Source organism: Phocoena phocoena, chromosome 1 (assembly GCF_963924675.1).
Source record: "Phocoena phocoena chromosome 1, mPhoPho1.1, whole genome shotgun sequence".
Lineage (NCBI taxonomy): Eukaryota > Metazoa > Chordata > Mammalia > Artiodactyla > Phocoenidae > Phocoena > Phocoena phocoena.
Window position 1 is genome coordinate 23,102,389 of NC_089219.1, and position 24,044 is coordinate 23,126,432.

General features: G+C 52.2%; 1 pseudogene; it reads left to right on the forward strand.

Annotated features, from left to right (window-relative positions):
• Positions 1-8,338: 8,338 nt before the first annotated feature.
• On the forward strand, positions 8,339-8,973 carry LOC136122811 (mpv17-like protein 2; annotated as a pseudogene).
• Positions 8,974-24,044: the final 15,071 nt, after the last annotated feature.

Genomic DNA, 24,044 nt, shown 5'->3' on the forward strand with positions numbered 1-24,044 from the left:
CGGGACAGCCCTCTGCACGCGCCTGTGCCTGGGAGGGAACAAGTGGCCGGGGCAGGGGATGCTGCGGCCTCGTCACCCACCCAGACTGCCCCTGGGTGTGGCGTCCATGAAAGGAGCCGGGTCACCCCCTCACGGGCACCCAGAGCACAGGGGGGTCAAGAGCCCTGACCTGACCGCCAGGTACCAGCAGCGAGGAGTGGGGGCAGGTCTGATTCCCAGCTCCCAGGTGGGGAAGCCGGTCCCGGAGACTCACGGTCTGCCTGGGGCTCTTGGGGGTCAGCGAGAGTCCAGAGCAGGCCCAGGACCCTGCCCCCAGAGCCAGCTCCCCCTGTGGCCCCGTCCAGGCCCACTACAGGGTCCTCCACTCACCCGCCCCACGTCACCCATCATGGGGGAGGGAAGGGATGGAGAGCGGAGGGGAAGACTGAAGCCCAGCCAGGGCAGGAGACTGGCTCGAGGTCACACAGCATGTCACCCACCCCAGGGACAGAGGGTGCCGTCCAGGCCCCTGAGCTGGTCACAGAGCGTGGTGTGGGTGGAGGAGGGCAGCATGTCATGTGGGCTGGGTGTGAGTTTGGAAATTAGGCAGACCTGGGTCAATCCTGGTTCCGCCTCTTGTTATAGACAAGCTATTTTGTAAACAATAAACCCAGATCCTGCCCCTCTTCCCTTGCCTAAAACCCCTCACTGGATTCCCAGGGAGTCTAGAATAAAACCCGCACTCTGTCCTATGGCCTACAAGGCCCTCTGTCATCTGGCCCCTTCATCCCAAAGTATCACAAATCCCTAATTCTGGGGCTGCAAGGTGCGGGAACGCCTTAAGGCAGAAGCGCAGGGGACTCTGGGAGCGGATGACGAGGGCACTGGCAGTCCTCCCTTCCATCCCCTGGACCTATCCCTATGTGAAATGGTTGAGGCTCCAAATGCCACCCCTGAGCCCTGGTTCTTGGTCCTGGGGCGCCCATGACAAGAGCTCTTTCAGAGGCCCAGGCAGAATGACTCAGAAGCTACAATACTGGATTTTGAGGTAAAGAAAAGCTAGAAATGGGATGGAAGGGAATGACTCTGTGCCCTTTCCCCTGGGTCACCAGGATGCTCTGAGATCCCCTGTGGCCTTGAGCCTGACATCCAGGTGCTGATGGCAGACTTGTGTCTTCTGGTCCCGACTTGTGTGTTTCTATCTATTTTTATCACTTTACTGAATGGCCTTTTGCTGTGAGCTCCTCTAAATCTTCTGTGGAACAGAGCGGAGAGTAGATAATGAATGCTGACAAACTGAAATACATCCTGTCACAGCTTTGGCAGGGGACACCCCGTACTGACAGCCTGTGCTCTGGGAGGTATAGAAACACCTTTGCGTGCTGTCCAGCTCTTTCTTCCGTGCTTTTAAGTTGCAGGGAATCGCCCCAGTGTCCTGGTCACCAGCCCATTCGTCGTCTGTCACTAGCCTGTTGTGAATACCAGCCCAGGCCCTGGCCCCCCCCACCCCACCCCGTCCCAGCAGGAGATGATAATAATCGACATTAGCATGAGCAAAGCGCATCTTGATCTGGGATGATCCCCGTTATGCAGGTAAGGACAGGGAGCTCAGAGAGGGCAAGGGATGTGCCCAAGGTCACACAGCAAGGTCCTCTGGAGACTGGAACTCCCAGATCTTTCATTGACTGCTTGTCATGTGGCTTCCCCCACCTACGCCCCCTCTGGCCCTTATCATACCCCTGACTTCTGCTCATAGGCTCCCTGAGTGGTCAAAGAAAGGAGAAGTTTGTGTTTCCCACCTCCTCCCTTTCCTGGGTCACACTCAGTGTCACACCCATGCTGGCAAACACTCGACTGGTCACATACCCCCCAGTTCCCTCCCCACCCCCCATGCACACACCACGCCCATCTGCACGTACACCCCGACCTGTGCCCCCGACCCTACTCTCATACACACCTCTGCTCTCCCATGACCCTCCTGCTTCCAGCACTTTCTCCCCAGCAGAGGCAACCCCACGGTGCTATCAGGTCCCATAGGAGGCAAAGGTTCAGATGAGGAACCATGTTTTGGCCATTCCAGAGAGATCATCCTCTCTCACCGGCTGCCCTAGCTTCTGGAAAGCCCATCCTCATGTCTCCCTGGGCAGGACCTTCCAGGAGAAAAGCTGGGAATAAGCATGCCCTCCATCTCTATCCCGGTCTGAGTTGGGATGCTCTGGATGGGCCTGGCCAGTCCCCTCTCCTGGCTGGACATGCTCCAATGATGTCATGACAGTCACCATCAGATACCCATGGCCTCAGAGGGGGAGGTGACCGTGGGCTTCCCGCCTGCCCAGGATCACAGAAGTCCTCAGACATTCTTAGCCCTGAGTGGGAGACTGAAGGAGGACAGGGTGAGCTGACCTGGGTGGGGGGCTCTGGGTCAGAGGAGGGGCCTCTTCCCTCATGCCTCTGAAGGGCTCACTGTGGGTCTGTGTCAATCTCAGCAGCGCCATCAGTTCCATACCCTGGCCCCTCATTGATCCCAGAACTCGTGGTGTGGAGGGGTGATGTGAGGAGGGGGAGGATGCCATCACCTGGGACCCCTGTGAGGCGTGGTCCTTTCCCCAGAAGACCCCAACTCCATCTCAGTGTGGAAGGAACAGGGTCTGAGGGTAAGAAAGATGGAGCTGTGTGACTTTGGGCAAGTACCTTGACCTCTTTGTGCCTCAGTTTCTTTGTCTGTAAAATGGGACAATAATGCTGCCTCCCTGGTAGTGTTGTAAGCATCTCGCCTGTACTGCAGGTAACAGCCTGGTACACAGGAGGAGCTTCATCCATGTGGGCTGCTGGTATTGGGGCCAGGTTTGCCACCTGCAGCTGTCTGACCTTGAGGAAGTCATTTCCCCTCTCTGTGTCTCCAGCCCAGCCTGAAACGGGGTCCATTGTAATAAAAGCACAGAGACACAGGTGGTGAAGATCAAATGGGAGTTTCAGTGATTTAAAAAAACCCCAGGATGTCTGTGTACCGATCGGAATACACAGAACTCAGCAGAAGGTGCAGTGCGGATGGTTATCACTGCCCGGGCTCTGCTGCTTCCCCTCCCCACCCCGTCGGGTCTCTCCTTGGTGGTCTCCCAGCCCCTCCAGCTGCCTGCTAATGAGCCAGAGGCTTCAGTAATGAGGCCGCTTCACCATTTAATGCGTTGGAACAGCCTTGGAGGGAGAGGGGACGGGGTGGGGGGAGGACAGGGTAGAGGGGGAGGCTGGCTCACCACGGCCTGGCAGCTCCAGAGTCTGCAGAGTCACTCTCCCCAGTCTAGAGCAATCAGTAGAGGGGAGTGAAGGGCACGCCCTACTCTTCTTGTGAAAGTCCCCTGCCCATGAAGTGAGGACCTGAATGTGAGCGCAGCCTACGCGCAGCTGCTCACTGGCCTCCCCAACTCTAGGCTCAACCCCCTCCCCATCTAATCCCTGTCTGCCCCAGAGTGAGTCTGAAAAACCCCTAGGTCTCACTGCGCCCCTTCCTGGACCCCATGGGGCCTACAGTGGCTCCCCCTGCTGCTCTCTGGGCCCGGGGCCAGGCCCGTCCTCCTCACCACCAGGCCTTTGCACATGCTGTTCCCTCCTCTGTCTCCACTGCCCCTCCTTGGGCTCCCGTGGCCCCCGAGCTTCTCCAGTCGGCTCTCCTCTGCGCTGCAAGTGACTGTTTACGCCTCCATCCTCCCATGGCACCGGAAGCCCCTTGGGATCTATGTCTGGCTCAGTTACTGCTATCTCCCCACTGTGTAGGGGGAGGTCCCTGACACCTTAGCCAGCATTTATTGAGCACTGACTGTGTGCTGGGGACTGTGCTCAGCCTTTACAGGCATATATCAATTAACCTTCAAAGTCATCTTCAAGGACACAGGACAGCATCCGGTCTGGGAGCACAGACTTGAAGGCCAGGCCTGCTGGATTTGAACCTGCCTCTGCATTTACTGGCTGGAGAAATCTTTATGGAGTTACATAAGCTTCCTGTGCCTCAGTTTCCTCAGGTAGGATGGAGTGAGTAACGATGGCACCTGCCTCACGGAGTTGCTATGAGGATTTAAAGAGGAGTTCATATAATCTATATGGCTTAAAACAATGCCTGCCACAGAGTCAGTGCTGACTATTAGTATCGTCCCGTTTTACAGATGAGGAAGCCAACAGAGGAGGAAAGTCACTTGCCCAAGATCTCAGCAACGAGGCGGTAGAGTTAGAATGTGAATCCAAGAGCTACCTGACCCTAAAGTACTTTTAGTAACTAAGCCTCAGGACCTTTGCCTTCGTGAGTCTCAGTTTCCACATCTGTAAGTTGAAGGGGCTGGAGTGTGTGATGCCTGGGGTCCAAGTGCTAATACTCGTTGCCTCTATGATTCTCAGTGGAGATTTCAGACTTGGAGCAGGCTTCAAAACCCATGAGCTCCTTTTGTACATCCATACCAGGATCTTGGCCACAGTGCCTGGATGACGTGCCAGATTTCTGGCAGGCAGTGGCTGGCAGGTTGGCCTGAAGTGAGGTGGGCTGGATTCAGCAGGTGAGGCTTTGGAGGAGGTGCTTCTGGGGGACCCCCAGTGTTGGAATGCAACAGGATGGAAAAGTTGGGCTCCAACTCGTACTTGCCACCACAAGTCACAGGCAGAAGGTTCAGGAATACCATTGGCTTCTGCAGGAGCCAGCTGACAGTATCCCCTTCAGAGCTGGAGCTGCCTGTGCAAACCCTGCTGGCTACAGAGGCCCTGGGATGGGGTGAAAACCTTGAGCTGAGAGGGGTGGAAACCAGATTCTAACAGGGGGGCACCTACTATATGCCTGATGCTTTCCATACTCTGTTCCATTTTTATCCCTCACATCCCCCTGCAGATGGAAAGTTGTCCATTCCCAAATCCAACCACCCCATAACTTCCTCTCTTAACCTAACTCAGGCCCCCCCCCAGCCCCACCCCATCCCATCTCTCACCCAGTGTTTCAACAGCCTCTGCACTGGGAGCCTGTTATGTTCCCACAGATCACAGTAGACAGAGGACATCTCCCTGAGGCCCAAGTCAAATTGTGTCCCCTTATTCTTCCATTGATCCTTTAATGACCTCTCCTCCCCCTTCTCCACTGGCTTACAGAGACCTGGATGATCTATTTCCTTAGGTCCTTCTACAGCCATTGACCTCCTTGCTGCTCTGGGAGTACATCAAACTCATCCCCACCGCAAGGCTTTGTCATTGGGGAAGCTCAGGGTTTCACCTGCATGGCTCTGTTGTTGTGCCTTTCTGGTCTTAGCCTAAAGGTCACCACCTCATAGAGGCCTTTTCTGAACTCCTGTCTAAAGGAGTCCCCACCACCACCCAAATCCCTGTGCTTTAGTGCATCTCTCCATTTCCTTTCCAGTCTCTGTTCTATGCACACAGGACACAGCAGTGAGCAGGACCTGTCTTTGTCCTTGGACCCTTGTGGGCTCTATTGAAGGTGGAAGGATGGGAATCGATATTAGTTGAAGACTCCCCCCACCACACACATAAATATGCACATGCAATTGATGGTGCCACAGAGGAAGTACATGGGTTGCCATGGAAACATGTGAGGGGGCTGACCTATTGTAGGGGTTTGGGAGGGCTTCTGTGTTCATATCTAAGAATGACAACACGTATCTAAAGGATGGGACTTCCGTTTCTTCCAAGATGGAGTAGCCCCAGGCCTCCCAGGTCTTCCCACTTACAACTAATAACCCTGGACATAACACAACAACAAGCATGGGAAGACTCTGAAAGATGGAAAGAAGAAGGTAGCCTGCCTTGGGAATCTCAGAAGAATGACGAGGTGGTTTACTTATTGCCTCCCATATATCCCGACAGAGTGCTGCAGAAGCCTCCAACCCAGAACCACAAATAGACACAGACTAAAAAAGCTCCAAGAAAAAGCTGCCACTCTAGCCAAAGGACTGGGAAAAGGGTGGCCTAATAGCAGAAAAACTTTTTGTCAAAATCTGCCTTATTCCAGTAAAAAAGCAACAGAAAAACTACTCTTCCCCCCACCCCTCTGCATTTTCAGTGGGACTGAGCAGGAAGCTGATGTCCCCCCTGCCCCCATCGCCTTTGCAAGGAAGCGTAGATGCTCTGATTCCCCTGCCAGAGTAGTGTCAGATGGGTCTAGTCATGAGCTAAGCATCTGCTCCCACCTGGCAGCAATGAGACTTATGGTGATAGAAGGTGCAGCTATTCACACTCAATGCCCCCATCCATCATCCAGCTGGTATCAGTGGGACCCAGAGAAAAGAGTCTCCCCACCTGGCATCAATGAGGCAGAATGAGGGGGTGGTGGCAGGGCTAGTTGGCACTCTGCTTCTCTTCTTCCCCTCCCTTGGTGTCAGCAGGACCCAGTGGGAAGCTCAGCTCCTGCCTCCGCCCTGCAGCAACAAAGCGAGTCAGCCCTCGGCTTTCCCGTCCCTGGTGTCAGTAGGGCACTGGGAAGCTGAGCTTAATATCTGCATTCAGCAGCAACAAGAGGGTAGAGTTGGTGTCCAATTTCCAGGCATGCTGGGGGGAGCTGAGCATATACACCCATCTGGCCTCTTGCTATAACAGCTGCCAAAACAAACAAACAACCCCCCTCCACAAAAACCAAAAAGCCACACACACACAAACCAAAAGAAATAAAAGATTAAATAGAATCCAGAGTCTTATAATATACAAAATGTCCAGGATACAAAAACAAAACAAAACAAAACAAAAAAAACCCAACTCATCATACCAGGAACCAGGAAAATCACAACTTGAATGAGAAAGATAATCAACAGATGTCAACACTGAGATGAATCAAATGTTGGAGTAATCTGACAAGGATTTAAAGCAGCCATCACAAAAATGATTCAATAAGCAATTATGAATTCTCTGGAAACAAATGAAAAACATCTCAGCAAAGAAATCTAAGTTATAAAAAAGAACCAAATGGAAATTATAGTACTAAAATATACAATAACAAAAATAAAAAACTCAGTGAATGGCTTGACAGTAGAGTGAAGATGATAGAAGATAGAATCAGTGAACTTGAGGATCAACAGATTTACCCAATCCGAACAACAGAGAGAAAATAGACTGAAACAAACAAACAAACAAATAAACAGAGTTTCAGAGACCAGAGGGACAATAGCAAAAGAACTAACAATGATATCATTAGAGTCTCAGAAGGAGAGGAGAGAGAGTGGGACTAAAAATGTATTTGAAGAAATAATGGCTAAAACCTCCCCAATTTAATGAAACATGTACACCTACAGATTCAAGAAGCTGAGCAAATCCCAAATAGGATAAACTCAGAGAAACTGATACCAAGTCATTATAATTAAATGTTCAAAAACTAAAGACAATGAAAAAGTCTTGAAAACATCCAGAAAGAAACTACTTGTTACTTATGTTACATTAGTTTGAATGACAGTGGATATCTCTTTTGAAACTGTGGAGGCTCAGGTTAAGTGAAAAACAACAGTTTTTCAGGTACAGAGAGAAAAGAACTGTCAACCATGACTTCTATATCTGGTGGAAATATCCTTCAAGAATTAGGGGAAAGTAAAGACATTTTCAGATGAAGAAAAGCTAAGAGAATTTATTGTTAGAAAATGTATCCTTAGAGAATGGATTAAAAGAAATTGTCTAAACAGAAAGAAAATGGTAGCGGAAGGAAGCTTGGAAATTCAAAAAGGAATGAAGACTATCAGAATGGATAGGGGTAAATAGAATATGCAATCCTTTCTCTCATGAGTTTTCTTACATACTTTGTGGTAGAGGCAAAATTTAAAAACCATCTACTGTGGTATTCAATATCTCTAAGGGGAGTGTTTAAGTCTATGATACTTAAAAAGTGTGACGGGTAAAGGGATCTCAATGGAAGTAAGGTGTTAACACTTAACTCTTAGTGGTAAAACATCAATACCAGTAGAGTACAATAAGTTATGTACATATCTCATAATACTTAGAGCAAACACCAATAAAACTATGATAGACTCAAAACACTAAATAAATCAACATGGAATCCTAAAAAAATGTTCAGGTAACGCACAGGAAGGTAGAAAGATAAAGAGGAATAGGAAACAAAGAAACCAAACAGAAAATAAAAAATAACATCCTAGCCCTAAGCCCTAACATAGCACTAATTAAATGTAAATGGGTTAAATACACTAATTAAAAGGCAGAGATTGGCAGAGTAGACCAAAACCAAAATAAAATAAACAATTACCCCAAGAACACATGATCCAACAATATGCTATGTACAAGTAACTCACTTCAAATACAACAACATAGATGGGGTGAAATTACAAGAATGGAAAAAGATACACCATGAAAATGTTGATTAAAGAAGTAGGGGCAGGTTATGGTATATGGTGGTTGGAATTGGCTGTGTGGCCTGTAGGCTGCAGGGCAGCCCTTGTTCCAAGGCCATGCACTGTTCATCACCAATAATCTGGGCTGTGGCACTCTCATGGAGGCTGGGGACAATACATACCAGTCCTGGGAGATTTGTGCCTGGCCTTGACAGAAGTTTGACCCAAGGTGCTCATCAAACACATTTGTGGTGGCCTACAGCATGGGCCCCTTCATACAATGCTGATACCTTTGCCTGGACTACCTGCTCCCTGTGTCCAACTGCTGTGGCCTCCTAAACAGCCTCAGGAAGGTCCTTGTCAACTAGCTGATGGTTTTCCCTGTGCTGGGTCTCTGGTACTTCTTGGAGGGCTGGATGCTGGCTGAGAGCTGCCAGGAGCTGTGGGATAAGTTCCGGAAATTCTTCAAGGCTGACTGGTATGTGAGGCCAGCTGAGCAGCTGGTGAATTTCTATTCATGGTTCCTACCTACCCCCAGTTCTGAGTCACCTACACCAACAGCCTGATACTGGGCTGGGACAGGTACCTCTCCTAGCTGAAGTGCCAGATCCTAGGCCTTGTGATGCTCCCAGGCTTTGTGGTCCTGTGTACCATGCAGACTGAACTGCCTCACCCCCCAACATGATGTCAGACAGGGCAAGGCTAACCCCCTCAGCTGACTATCCTCCTGGGAAGGAAGGGGAATGCGCTCCCATGGCAGGCCAGGCCAGGGTCCTGTGCTGAATCCTAGCCTCACCCAACTTCTGAGCATCTAGCTGGGCTGCCCCTTTGAAACCCTCTGCCTGGCCTCAGTTTCCTTACCTGGAACAAAACCATGAAGATGGACAGGCATCACCCAGCCCTTCTCAGCAGGAGCCTCAGTGACTGGTGACTGAGATGTCACATCCTCAGCACTGGGTCCCAGCCAGTCAGCCAGTTCCAACCCCCAAGTCTTCAACACTGCTGTGGGCAGGGCTCTGGTCTGAGCAGCTGCACTGAGCTCCCTCAAGCCCTGGGACTAGGGTAGGGACATCATCCATCCCCCCAAAACAGTGTCCAGCCTGGCGTTGGTTCCCAGAATCTGGAAACTTAGGCAGGGTTTCATCTTTCTCTGGTCATGGACTATAGAGATTCCATTAAATTCTCTTGGTAATTAAAAAAGAAAACACCCAGAAGTGGTCACATTAATATCAGATAATGTAGAATTCAGAGCAAAGAAAATTACTAGACAGAGAGGAAAGAGGGACATTACATAATGTTAAAAGAATCAACTCACCAAGAAGACATAACAATCCTAAATATATATGCACCAAATAATAGAGCCTCAAAATACATGAAGCAAAAACTGATAAAGTTGAAAGGAGAAACAGACAAATCCAAAATTATAGATGGTGACTTCAAAACCACAGTTTCAGCAATTGGTACCACTAATATACAGAAAATCAGCAAAAATCTAGAGCAGAGCAAACAATCAAGAGGATCTAATTGACATATACAGAATGCTCCAACCAAAACACACATTAATTTTCAAATGCCCATGGACCATTCTCCTAGATAGACTATATTCTGTGTCATAAATAACAATAACCAAAATAAAAAAGTCAATGTATGTGTTCAATAGCTGAATGGAGGAGACGAAAGAGTCAGTCAGCTTGGAGACAGGGCAGTAGAAATTACCCAAACTGAATAACAAAGAAAAAATATACTTGGAGGAAAAAAACCCAGAGCCTCAAGGACCTATGGAACTATAACTAAAGATCTATCATTTGCATCATTAGAATCCCAGAGGAGAAGAGAAGTGTGGGTGGTGATCTGAAAAAGTAGTCCAAGAAATAATGGCTGAAAAATTCCAAAATTTGGCAAAAGACATAAACCTAGACATTCAAGAAGCTGAACAAATCTCAAATAAGAAAAACCAAAGAAATCCACACCAAGACACATTATAGTCAAACTTCTAAAAATTAAACAAAATATCTTGAAAGCGGAGAGAGAGAACTGATACCTTATCAATAGGGATAAATATTAGAATGACAGTTTATTTTTCTTCAGGAACTGCAGAGGCTAGGAAGAAGTGGCAAATATATTTAAGTGCTGAAATAAAAGAACTGTCAACCTAGAATCCTATATTCAGTGAAAACATCTTTCATAAATGAAGAGGAAGCCATGACATTCTCAAATGAAGGGAGACTAAGATAATTTGTTGCCAGCAGTCCTACCCTAAAAGAATGGTTAAAAAATTCTCTAAATGGAAAGGAAACAATAAAAGAAGGAATCTTGGAATACCAAGAAGAAGAAAGAACACAGTAAGCAAAAATATGGGTGAATACAATAGACTTTTCCTCTTAAGTTTTCTAAATTATTTTTGATGGTTGAAACAAGAATTACAACCCTATTTGAAATGGTTCAAAATGTATATAGAAGAAACAGTTAAGACATTTATGTTTTAAATGGGGGAGGGTAAAGGGAGGCAAGTTTTCTATATTTACTCAAACTGGTAAAATCATGCCACCAGGAGACTGTAATAAGTGATGTAGATGTAATGTAACACCTAGAACAAACACTAAAGAAGCTATAAAAAGAGATATACTAAAAACACCATAGATAAATCAAAACTGAAGTCTAAAAATTGTTCAGGTAATGCACAGGAAAGCAGGAGACATAAACAAGGAATATTGGTCTGTAGTTTTCTTTTTGTGTTTTATCTTTGTTTTTGGTATCAGGGTAGCGAAACGGCTGGTTGAAAGTAACACAAGTTTCTTCAACTGAAAAAGTGAAGGAATAACAGGACCTACTTCAGAGGGATGACTGTGGGGCTTAAGGTAATGCACGTAAAACAAATGCATTGATGCTCAGCACATGTAGTATATAATTCAACTTCAATAAATGATCACTCTAATTTTTCCTTAATAATGCAGTCTTACTTTCCAGTTCAAGATCACCCTGGACTCCAGTCTGAATCTACCCATTTTTTGTAGTTTTAAATTTTATGTTCCCAAATTGATCTGAAACAGCTATACATTTGATGCAATATATACACATAGATAGAAATTAGGATGATGGGGGAAACGAAATCCTATTAGTTAAATAAATTATGTCATCAGGTCTCCATTCCTGGCTGAGTCTCTGTCATGGAGCCCTCACATTCCTGCAGGCCCTTTCTTCTAGGTGGTCCCACAGCTGGGACCATGCTTACACCCTGCTGTCTCCAAGTCCATAGAGAGCCCCAGAATTCAGCCTCATTGGCTCAGGTTGGGTCACGTGCTCATTTCTGAACCAATAACTGTGGCCAGGCAGATACAGGACTCTGGTTGGCCAGGTTGATATGAGGGTGGAGTGATTTCTGCAGGACCCCCGAGGACTTAGAGGGCTGCCCAGAGGTTTCTCAAGGAAGATTAGGAAGCTGATATCAAAGGCAAGGCCTGGATGCTGCATGGGGAGAATGATGTTCAGAGTCAGAGTTGAGCCTTATATTTCTTTTCTCGGGCTGCCATAACAAAGTGGACTGGGTGACTTAAACATCAGAAATTCATTGTCTCACGGTTCCAAGAGGCTAGAAGTCCCAGATCAAGGTGTTGGCAAGGTTGGCTCCTTCAAGGGCTGTGAGGAAGCATCTGTTCCTCGCCTCTCTCCTCGCTTGTGGTGGGTTGCTGGCAATGTTCGGCATTCCTTGGTGTGAAGAAACATCAACCTGGTCTCTACCTTCATCTTCACACGTCCTTCTCCCTGCGTGCATGTCTGTGTCTAAATTTCTTGTTTTTATTAGGACCTTAGTGATATTGAATTAGGGCCCACCCTAATGACCGCATTTTAACTTGTTACCTGTGTAAATACCCTATCTCCAAATGAGGTCACATTCTGAGTTACTTGGGGTTAGGACTTCAACATATGAATTCTTGGAGGACAATTCAACGTGTGAATTTTTTTTTTTTTTAGCTGTGCCCTGCGACATGTGGGATCTTAGTTCCCTGACCAGGGATCGAACCCGCACCCCCTGAGGTGGACACGAGGAGTCTTAACCATTGGACCACCAGGGAAGTCCCACAACACATGAATTTTTTCAACCCACAACAGGTATGGGGGCTGCCATGCAAGATTCTCTTTCCTGGGCCAGTGCACCTGTGCTCTAGTGGAGGTGAGTATTAACCTCAGCTGAAGGGAGCCGACTTCCAGCTCACCCTGAAAAAGCTGAGGTTACATTCTCCCCAGTTGGTGACCAGTGGACACAGGTACAAAAGGCCCAGCTCATTGCTGAAGGGGCACCACGCTCCAGGGCTCCCTGTGGGCTCAGGCTGGGGCCAGACCCGAGCTGAGCCCTCAGCCTTGCCTGGCTCCTCTCCTTCCTCCCCTGTTTCCCTCGCCCCCCTCCTGAGAGCCCCCTCCACAAGCCACTTGCCCACAGGTCCCCATCCTACTCTGCTTCTAGGAACCCAGCCTACACTGGATCCCTGACTGGCACAGCCTCACCTACACGGCCACCCTCCCGAGGAACACATTCTTCCCTGAGAGGGGATGAGTGTAAAAGGACCATCTTGTCAGACTCGGAGAAAGCGAGGGGCTGGCATCTTGAGGTCTTTTTAACCCAAACTCCTGCTGCGAACTCATCCCAATTCTCCCCACGTCTGCTCCAGGGCCTCATTCCATCCACCCTCTCCATGTAATTCCCACGTTCTCTCTCCAATCCAGGTTTGATCAACAGAAGGTTATAAACAAGTCCCAGAAAAAAGAAAAATCAGCATCTCCTCAGGGCAGCCACTGTGTATTGGCAAGTTGTTCTCTAGTCAATATTTTTGTTTTCTTGATTTTTATATAGATAAATAATTACGCTAATTAATATACACTTCTTTCCTTCTTCAAGTCTTGGGAACAGCTTTGCCCCAAAGTGAATTGGTTATCAGATTTCAATAAAGGGTCTACCTTTGCAATTACAGTTCATTAGTAGATTTACAAGGGAGGGAAGATGGTTAACTCCCACTCAGAGGATGGCTTTGAATTTCAGTTGCGTGGGTATATCCTGGCTCAAAGGTCTGTGAAAAATGGGATGAAAATTCCAACACCTCATCTGTCCCAGTTGCAAATATAATTATGTGGGAGAAGACAGACATGGGGAGGGGACTTCTGTGCTAGGAGGAGATGCCTCACCCTCTTCAGAGCTGCCTCGTGGCTGGGAGGCTTGGTCACTGGAGCCCGACTGGCATCAGGTATGCTGGCCTGGGGAAGGGCTGCTCTGCTCACGGGGATGCAGTCTCTGGGGATTTGGGTCTGGGCAGCCTTGGTCCTCTACTGAGCTACCATTTCTTGGGTACCTACTGTATGCCGGAAGCTTTCCATGGGTTTTCTAACTTGACAGTGATCATTTTGCAGACCCATTTCACAGACAGGTGTGTGCAGGGCACTGGGCTACGAGTGAGGAGCAGGGAGGATTTTGAAGGTGTTAAATGGAGACTCAGAGATGTGCAGGATTTGCTCAAGGCTCTTGAGCTGGAAATGGAATTGGAAGCCAGGCCCATTACCTCCAAATTTCCTGCTATTTTCACTCCCTCTTTGCCTCCAGTTGGCAGATCTTCAAGCGGGTGGGGGCCCTGGAACCTGCATTCCAGGGAGACCCTGCTTCTGTCCAGGCCTGGGTGGGAGACCGGCTCTGGCCTCTGGCACACGAGACGCTGGATGAGTCCCTCCCCTTCTCTGAGGCTCCCCGTCCCTCTGTGAGGGGGGGATTGGTGCTTCCTGTGTCCTCGGCTGCTTCTACCGAGGGCTTGCTGAGATGCTGCTGTGGAACGTGCCTTGGCCTGTGCTCAGCACACAGTAGGCATTTTTTCACTGTGACCGTCCCCGAAACTCCAGTGCCAGCATCAGCCCTTTCTAGCTGCCCCACTGGGAGAACATGACTGCAGATAAATTCATGCCCAGTTTGACCTCAACCCTGCTTCCCAGATGGGTCCAACCCTGCCCTGTACCCACACCCAGCAGCCAGCTGGGACTTGAACTCAGGCCTGTCTGCCCCACGTGGCCCCTGATGCTTCTCTTTCCCAGTGGAAAACCTTCCTTCCCCAACAGACTCTTTGGGGCAGTTGAATTGGGGTCCCCGCCCCCGCCGGTGCTACATCTGGACTTCCTTCAGTTCGACCACATCCCCTCTTATGGGCCCAGAGCAGACACCCCATCTCAGCATACTTTTCCCATCCCTGTAGCCCCAACTCCAGCCTGGAAGCTCTTCTGCCCGTTCCCCACCCCACCATGTTTGCTGCAGCTGGTCGGGGATGTGGCTGCCTTTCTGGAAAGTTCTGTTCCCTTTTCTGGCTGTCAGATTTTCCTTTGTAGTTTCCTGTCTTCATTTCTGGCAGGACCCTTTGCACAGGAACAGAAGGCACCTCCAGGCTTCTCTCCCTGCGGTGGTGCAGAGCGGGGAATTCTGATCCTCGGTACCTGGGGCTTCCTTTGGGAGGAAGGAGGGGTGTGATGAGCATCCCGCATGCATCTTATTCTAAAGGGCCGCTAAGGCCATCACGGCCTTTTGGTCCCTTCCCCCAGGGTCCTCCCTCATGGGGCCTGTGGTCAGTGGGCCCCGTCCAGCTGCCACGGTGTTTCCCTTTCCAAGACCCAGCCTGGGGCGGCAGATGAGGGTGGGGCCTCCCCAGGAGAAAGAAACGGCCGCTGCCCTGGGCCGGGCTGGGCTGGGAGTGGCCAGGCCACGTCCACTGCCCAGATGCCACCTTCTCCCCCTCCTCCCGGCCTCTCCAGCAGCAGCCCCGGGGTCTCCCAGGGAGTGGGGGTCTGAGAGGTGACTGCGGGTGCTGCACGGACAAACATTAGTATTTTATATTTTATCAGTCATGTATTTATTTTAATGGGTATCAGAAAAAATACTCACACGTAATTAATGCATTAAACCCTTGATTTCACGGACGTTATTGCTCAGGGTGAGGCAACTTGAAAGAGGGAGGTCATTTCAAGTCCATTTAAAGGGACTGATTGAATCAAACTCAATATCGGGCAGGTGGAGGGTGGAGGCGGCGAATGCACGGGAGGGTCAGAGAAGCTACTGGAGCTCGGGAGGCACTGAGGAGGCCCACGAGCCTGAGCGAGATCCCTGGGGTCCAGCCTGGCTCTGCCGGTGGCGGGACGGGGGACCTTGGGCAGCTCACTGCACCTCGTGAGCCTCAGTTTCCCCCTCTGTAACGTGGGATAAGCAGTAGCAAGCGGCTCGCGGGTCAGTGGCGGGGCTTGAAGCAGGTGCAGCGGGTGGAGGGCTGGCCCGGAGAGGCGGCAGCGACGGATGGTGGTATTATTATTAGTATTAGTGTCACCGTGAGCATCGGGAGCTTATTCTGGGTGAGGTGACCCGGGGGCTTTCAGCCGGGAAGAGAGCGCGCACCCAATCTTCAGCACAGCCCTGCGCGAGCAGCCCCAGGGGCGCCCTCCTCACATTCACAGCTCTGGGCCAGGCCGCCTGGGTCGTTCGGCCACCCGCCGGGGAAGTGATGTAGCCACTTGGAGCCACCATATCCTTGACTGTAGACTGAGCTCAAGAGACCCACCTCATAGGGGCGTGGCTGCGAGGAGCAACAAAAAAGGCAGGTGAAGTTGCCGGAACAGTATGGCTTCCTCCTGTGTGAGATTTTGTCTTCTCATTGGGTGAGGATCTGCTGGTCACGCAAGGACAGTTTGGTGCAATCTGGGGGGTTCTGAACCAGCTCTGAGTGTTAGATGTGTTGTCCTTGACATGCTCATGTATCTACCATCCATCATCCATCCAGCCTCTATTCATCCTCCATCCATGTATCCTCTATCCATCCATCCATTTATCATCCACCTATCCAGCCATTCCCATCCATCTATCCATTCAACCATCCAGTCATCTGTCCACCACACTCATCCGTCATCCATCCATCCATCCATCCATCCATACATCTATCCATCCATCCAGTAAATGGTGGTGGGGGCAGCAGAGCTATGCCAGGGAGCTGGGATGTTATCCTGAGCGTGGCGCTTGCTGTGCAGGGTGTGAGCGGGGGAGGGACCCAAGCAGATTTGAGTCCGAAGGTCCCTCTGGCCTCTGTGTGGTTATGGACAGGGCTGAGGGTGGGAAGAAGCCGGTCACGTGGTGGTGGCTGCAGGCTGGAGGTGGCTACTGGCTGAACCAGCATGGAGGTCAGAGTGGCCTCAACGCGAGCAGTGTCACAGGGGCCGCATGGGGTCTGTGGTGGGCACAGGAGTATGGGGGGAGACAACCAGTGTGGACGACTGGTTCAGGAATTTAGGTTGTGAGGGAAAAGACAGGGACACAGCTGGCAGGGACGCGGGGTTCAGGTTTGTTTGCAGTTTGTTAGAAGGAGAGAGAGACTTGAATATAACCAAATACGAATCAGGTGTGAGGGAAGGAGCCGATAGAGCTAGAGAGACATAAATATAGATAGACAGACAGACAGACAGATAGACAGAGATTAAAGCTGCCCCTCCCTCTTCCCCTGGACAGATTGAGGAGGCGGGTGGGAGGGGTCTGACAGCACTTCTGAGCCCAGGCAGAGGGAGGGGACCATCTCCATCTCCAGGAGAAGGAGGAGGAGGGCGGTGTGGGTGCCGGGGGCTTTGCATGTTTGGTGTCAGGAAATCTAGGGAGTTTCTGTTTTGAGGCTTGGGGTTTCTCTGGGCAGAGGAGTGAGCGCACCTGCTGAGAAGGACAGGGGAGGAGGAGGGGCTGGAACAGTGCCCTTGGTGATGAGGCCGTTGTGGGGGGGTGGGAACTGGGGGAGGCGTGGACTCCAGGAGTCCCTTGGACCTTGTGGGGCTGTGTGAGCTGTGCGTTTGTGGGTTGGGTCACGCGCTGGGCTCTGGGTTGAACTGACCCTGAACCACTGCTCAGCCCATCCACCCTGCTATTTGCACCCGAGTCATCCAACCTGTGGTCCCTGTGTGCCAGGAAACCCTCTGTGAGAAGAAGGCCCTAAAGTACTGGGCCCAGGAGATGCACCGGCCTCCCAGCTGGTCCCCTCACTCCTGTCATGCTGCTGGAAGGTGCTTTCTGATATGTGAATTTTCCTGCCACGCCCCAGCTCAAGAACCTTCAGTGGCTCCTGACTGCCTGTGGGCTCAAGTTCAACCTTCTTGGCCTGGAATTCAAGGCTTCTCTGAGTCTGGCCCTGCCTCCTTTCAGGCTGTGTCTTCTCCCTGCTCCCCCATGACACGCCCACTGGGTGCTGGACCTGGGATCCAGCCGCAGTGAGCTCTTCCTCACATAAGCCAGGCTCTTCTGTTCCTCCTTTCCTCTACGCGTGCCGTGCCTCTGCCCAGAATGCCCTTCCTCCTCTACTGAGGCTGGTGGTGACTTCGCCCCTCCCTCCTGCAGTGCTCCCTCGGGACTCCACCAGACCTCTACCTATGGTCATTCTCACGGGGCTGGAAGGGCCTTCGGGCATCAGTGACAGTCTTATCCCTCATAGTGTCTCCCTCCTGCACAAAGCAGTTCTAGGTTCATGCTGTAAGTCAGCAAGAGAACAACTGGATGGATGGATGGGTGGGTGGATGGATGTGTGGATGGATGGGTGGAGAGATGGATGGGTGGATGGGTGGATGGGTAGATGGATGGACAGATGAATGGATTCACAAAGAGTTAGGAACCAGAGAGCTCCAGGAAAGGAGCCAGCAGAGAGCTCAGAGCCCAGCCTCAGATATTGCCTCAGCTGATGTTTATTGACGGCCCACTGTGTGCCAGGCACACAGGTCTCATTCTAACCCTCATGCTATCCCCACAGTTAGAGTCATCACTCCCATTTTACAGATGAGGAAACTGAGGCTGAGGGAGGCCCAAGGCATGCATCTAGGAAGTGAGCAGACCACGGTTTGAGCTTCAGTTTCCCCACTCTCAGTCCAGGGCCCTTCCTGGAGCTTACACCTGCGGGCCTGACGCCTGTGCCTGATGGAGCCTGTCAGTGTTGGTTATTCCATGTCTGCTTTGATTGGGGCACAAGGAAAACCACCTGCTGTGGAGCCAGACAGGCCTGGGTGGGAATTCTGGCCTTGTCACTGAACGGCTGGTGAATTGGACATGTCATATCATCATGGACACTCAGTTTTCTCATCTGAAAAATGGGGCTAATAACAGAGGCTCCCAGGGCTGTTGTGAGTGAGGATTACAGAAGACGGAGTGTGTGAAGTGCCCGTCACAGGTGAGGGGTGGGGGCTCCACACACACCCCCTCCGCCCCCCCTCCCCCTTCTCTCCCAGGCCAGCCCCTCCCTCAGGCCCCCAGGCCCTGGGTTCTCTCCCCTCGGCCCTGACCCCAGCTGCCTGTGTCACCCCGGCTGTCTGTGCGGTTACTGTAGCCGCCACCTCAGCCCCGTGAGGCGGGCATCAGGCCAGAGGGCAATGGGGCTGCGCGGTTCTGATCGGTCCCCTGATGCTCTGGCCTCACAGCGTCTCTCCACAGGGAGGCAGCCCGGTCTCTGGTCCTTACCCAAAGGCCTGTCCTGCCTTGGCCTGGGGTGGGTGCGGGCTCCCCTCTGTTCACATCTGACCAGAGGGGCCCGGGCAGCAGCTGCCAGAGATTCTCCTGGACCACAGAGCAGGTGGGTGGGTGCCCTCGCCGCCTGGCCCCGAGGGACTCCCCCTCCCTCACGTGCAGGCCTCTGCACCCAGGCTGCGGTAGATTAAACCCCAGCCACCCCTGGTTCTCTCTTCCACGGCCAAGTCTGCTGGGTTCCCTCTCTGCTGCAGGTGCCCAGGGCACCCACCTGCCTGCTGAGGTTGGGGTGGGTGGGAGGGGGCCGCCCTGGGACGACCTGGAGGACCGACTGTGGACCCAGCCTCCAGAATTCCAGCCCCTCCCTGCCTGTCTCCCATGTCTCCCTCCCTGGGATCCAGTTCCTTCCAGAGAAGCCAGAGTGAACCCAGCAGGACAGCCTGTGCTCAGAGCCCACTGAGAGCTCCCAGGTTAAACAGTGAACATAGGAGAAGAGCTCCATGGAACAGGCCGAGAGGACCAGGAAACACAAACAGAACAGAAATGAAAGTGGGCTCCTGGCTTCCTTTCCCCAGCTGCTTATACAGAGGAAGATATACCAGAAAATTCCACCAGCAAAGGCTGTTCCTCATAATTAATGCAACAGGAAAACAAGGACAGAACAGCAAAGGGCTCATCTGGGGCACATCCATCAATGTTTGGTCACATGGGCTCTGTCCCTGGGGCTTCAGGACCTGTGTCACTCCCTCAGCATGGGAGGACCTGGGGGGGGGGTGAGCCAGGTGAGGAGGGGGAGTGTGGAGATGAGGGCTCCCGGGGACCCCGCATGTTACTGCTGAGAGGAGCTCCGAGAGGAGCTCCCAGTGTCCTCCCCCTGCAGACGCTGAAACTGGGGAGGGGAGGGTCCGGGAACCTTCCTTCTCTCCCAGCCCAGGATTTTCAGATCTGTCAGCCCCTTTCATGGCGTCTGCAATGCATGGGATCTGGGAATTAGAGCATCTCTCACAGACTCACAGATGCTTTCACACAGTCTTTGAATCACAGAACCTGAGCATCTGGTCCCTTTCACAGAATCCTAGAATTCTAGACTCACAGGAGCATTCGAGGACTCACGGGCCCGAGAGCTGCAGAATTAAGGAAACTCTGGCGAAAACCTGGAGCCTCACTTACCAAACCCTTGGAATCACAGAATCAATCCGGAGGAACGTGGCATTGAAATAGACACCCTGCAGTCAGGATCTTAGCACAGGAAGCCGCCTTAGTCCAGCGCCCCTGGTAATGCAGGAAACACTCTCTTCACTGTCTGCAATAACTTGAACTCTTGCAGGGATGGGGAGCTCACCACCAAACAGAAGGAGATGTGCCACTATTGGGCCACTAATCAGGTTGCTGCTGCTGAACTTAAATCTGCTCCCACGTGACTCACCCACCCTTCTTGCCTGAGCCCCCCAGCCCCTCATGAGACGCTGAACATGGGAAAAAGTGAACTGGACACAAACACAGAGGCTTAACCTAGGCAAGTACAGCTGTATCCTCTTGGGGTCTGTCTCCCTCTGGGGTAGATTTGGGCACCAGGACACGGGAATGGGTTGGGGCCACTTGGCTGTCCTCGACCCACAGAGTGAGCAAGAGAAGAATTCGGTCTGCTCCTCTCGCTGAGGAGGGACCAGTCAGGGATAGAGGCAGACAGACAGGGAACGACCATGAGGAAAGAATGCTCAGTAATGCTCCAGGAGACATGAAGGAAGGAGTGATGTCCTTCCCGGGGTCAGGAGGATGCCCAGAGCCAGGGCTGGTGGACAAGGCTGGTCTGTGGGTCGGCCGACCTGGTCAGAGTTATCCCAGCCCTGCCACTGACCACTGGGTGACTTTGAATAGGTTACTCAGTGTCTCAGAGCCTCAGTTTCTCCATCTGTAAAATGGGCTAATGCAGCCCACTCTGTGATCGGAGCCCAGGTGGCACTGGACTCGCTGAAGGTGCTCACCTCTCGCGGTGCCCTTGGCACATGGCAGGAGGGTAAATTTGTTAGCTCCTCCCCACCCTCCATTCGCACCTGGGTCTTGGGGGATGAGCAGGATTTCTGCACATGAAGAAGATGTGGAATGGCATTCCCGGGAGAGGGAACAGCCTATGCAAGGGCCTGGGAGCCACGGGCCTGTCAGGAGTTCTTGGGGAGCAGCACGTATTCGTGGAGAGTTGGGGTTTGGGGAGGGGAAGCTGCAGGCACGGTCTGGGGGCACGGGGGCCCTGGATGCCCCTGTCCTGGGAGGTGGAGTGAGGGCACTGGGAGCCGTGGCAGGGGGAGGTGCCCACCTGCAAAGATGCCCCACCCTCCTTTCGTCCTCAGCCTGGGCACAGAGTGCAGTCGCCCAGCCTCCTGGGACCCCAATGCACGGCAGGGACAGGAAGGCTGAACAAACTAAAACATGTCAGAAACAATCATCAGAAGAGACAAGAGCTCCCAGCCAACACCCAGCCCTAAGCACATGGAACGATTTGATGGTGAACCCAGCACCGAACACTGGAGCAATTTAGAAAGATCTGGCAAGGTTTTATTCTGACATAAAGAGCTGGATTTTATTAAGTTTATAAAGGAGGCCAAGTCTCCTGGCGAGCCTGAAGGCCCACGGCAGATTTGGGGAAGCAGCCCGAGGCGTGTTGTGGGAGCCGAGTGTCTGGGCTAGGATTCAGTTCTGCCGCCATGAGCTGTGTGATGTGTGACAAGTTACCTAACCTCTCTGTGCTTCACGTCTCACCCTCATGAGGTCAGGTTGAGGTTGTGATCATGATGGAGCTCCTCCATAGCGTGCCAGCCAGACCGAAGGAGACAGTGCGAGGAAGACCTCTGCTTCCCCCGCCCCAAGGCTTCCCTCTGTCTGCTCTCGGGGGTCCATCCAATCTTGCTCCCTCCTCCCTCCACTGTCTGCACAGGATCCATGCACCTAAGCAGTGAGGCATGGATTTACTCTCCCATCTGGTCATGTGCCCCTCTTCAGAGCATTTATTCATTGGTCCCTCCAGGCTGGTCCCTCCAGCCCATCTGGAGGGGTGCCTGCTGTCCCTCTGGGTTTCTGGGTGACCTGGGCCAGACCACCTGCCCTCGCTCTGCCCCAGGAAGTCCTTTGACCTCTGAGGAGGGTGTGCGAGCACCCACGTGCTCTGGGCCGGGAGAAGGTTCTGCTTCTAGGGCATTTGCAGTGAACAGAGGCTGCCGTCATCCTGTTACTCACGTCCTATGGAAAGGCACAGACACCCCAAGGATAAAGATAGACCTGGCTTCCCGTCCCCTTCATTCCTCCTCTGACCCGGAGAGAGAGAGCTGGGGAGGGAGGTGGGGAGGGGGTCATGGGGCTGGTCTCAGATGAGGTGGGCTCTGCTGCCCCTGGAGGTGAAGAGGGGGATCACTTCAGAATCCATTCTGTGACTGCGTTCTGCGCACCTCCTGCAGCTAAACACACAGTTGGCTGCACTAATTAATCAATGGTTTTTTGTTTCTGTGTTTTTTGGGCCTGTACTTAAGGTTTCTGGTACCAAGATGGAACCCAAAGCCTGGTGGGCGTCCACCTGGACTGGGCTGACTTCTCTGCTCACCTTTCCCATCGCGATCCTCCCGCGTTCCCAGGGAGCAGAGAATCCGTAGAGGAGCAGGGACCCGAGAGCCAGCAGACCTGGGTTCCAATCCCAGCCCCACTCTTAGTGCCCTGCGCCATCCTGGGCGAGTCTCTTCCTCTCAGTGTCGCGTGGCCCCCACCGTGCAGGGGGGATAACACTCCGGGCTGTGCGGGGCTCGGGGCCCAAGGAAGCAGGCACTCAACACCCAGAGCTCACGGTATTGCTGTAGCAGCCGCCCAGCTCGGAGCTCCCACATGGCGCATTTCTGAGGCTTCGGGAGAAAAGTGCCTTCTCTCTGGGTTTGCAGCCCTGGAAGAGCGAGTGCTCCTTGGAAGGAGAGCTGCGATTTCCCTAACGAATGGCACCTGTTCCCTGATCGAGTCCTGACCTCCTCTTCCTGTCCTGTATCCTGTGCTTTATGTGTGACCTTTGCCAAATGCAGCCATTGCTTTCGGGGATAAAAAGTTGAAATTTAAACAGCCTGGGAGATTTATTCTGTATAATGGATGTAAAGTGTGCAGACACCACACAAATTATGTTCAGAGCATCAGAGCTGAGGTGGGCTGGAAGCTGGGCTGGGGCCTGGGAGGGAGGGGCGCGGCTGGGGGTGTTCGGAGGCTGCTGGATAAAGGATTCATTCGGAAGCTCTGAAATGGATGCAAATTACAGTTTGCTGCCTTTGCAGGGGACGGGGGTGGGGCTTACTGTGTGCGGTGCGGGGCACATGCTGAACCCCATCAGCCTCGCACTGCCCCCCCCCATGCCCCATGGGCACTGCTGCTCCCACTTTTCTGCAGGGGAGTCTGGGGTCTGAGGGGGTGAGCTGACTGGTCCCAGGTCACTCGGCTCACCAGTGGCAACAGGGGATGAGAGCCCAGGCCTGCATGACCCCGGGGTCCCGGCTCTTTCCCTGGCTCTGTGGAGGAGGGCCACGGTGACGTGTGCGTTGGGGTAACTGGGACCCAGACAGGAGTGGTGGGACTTGTCACTGACCCGTGTTCCGTTCGCTGAGTGTTGAGCATTTCCTGTGATGCCCCGGGCTCTGAGGGTCCGAGAGAGGCAGGTCCTGGGCCCCTGGGAACGTGAACCTCATCAGGGGCCAACCTCCAAACAAGCAGCTGGGGAGAGAGGCTCAGGGGTTTCTTGGGGAACCCCAGGCCTCCCTGAAGAGCCGGCTCTGGGGACCACAGAGGACTAGCCGCATACAGACTGGGAAGGATGTTGGGGGAGGGGCGCCACAGGGCACAGCTGGGAGGCGGGAATCCAGGGGCAGATGTGTTCACTGAGCAAACCTTCATCGACCCAGCCAGGCCCAGCTTTCTCAGGTTCTGGGGACAGAGGGAGGACTCAGGATGACTCTCGCTTGAGTCGCTCACCACCTAGTTGGGGAGACAACCTGGGACACCGTTAATCACCCAAAACAGAGAGGTGAGGACGCCACTCCTTGGCTGTGTGACCTCAGGCAAATTGCACACCTCTCTGAGCTCAGTTTCCTCATCTGTACAGCAGCGTTAATAATGATCCTGCCTCACAGGGTTGGGGTGAGGATTAAGCGAGATGACACAGGTGACGGGTGAGCACTTGTTATGGGCTCAGGATATGTTCTCTACAAGCTGTTCTTATGGGCTCAGGACATGTCCTCTACCAG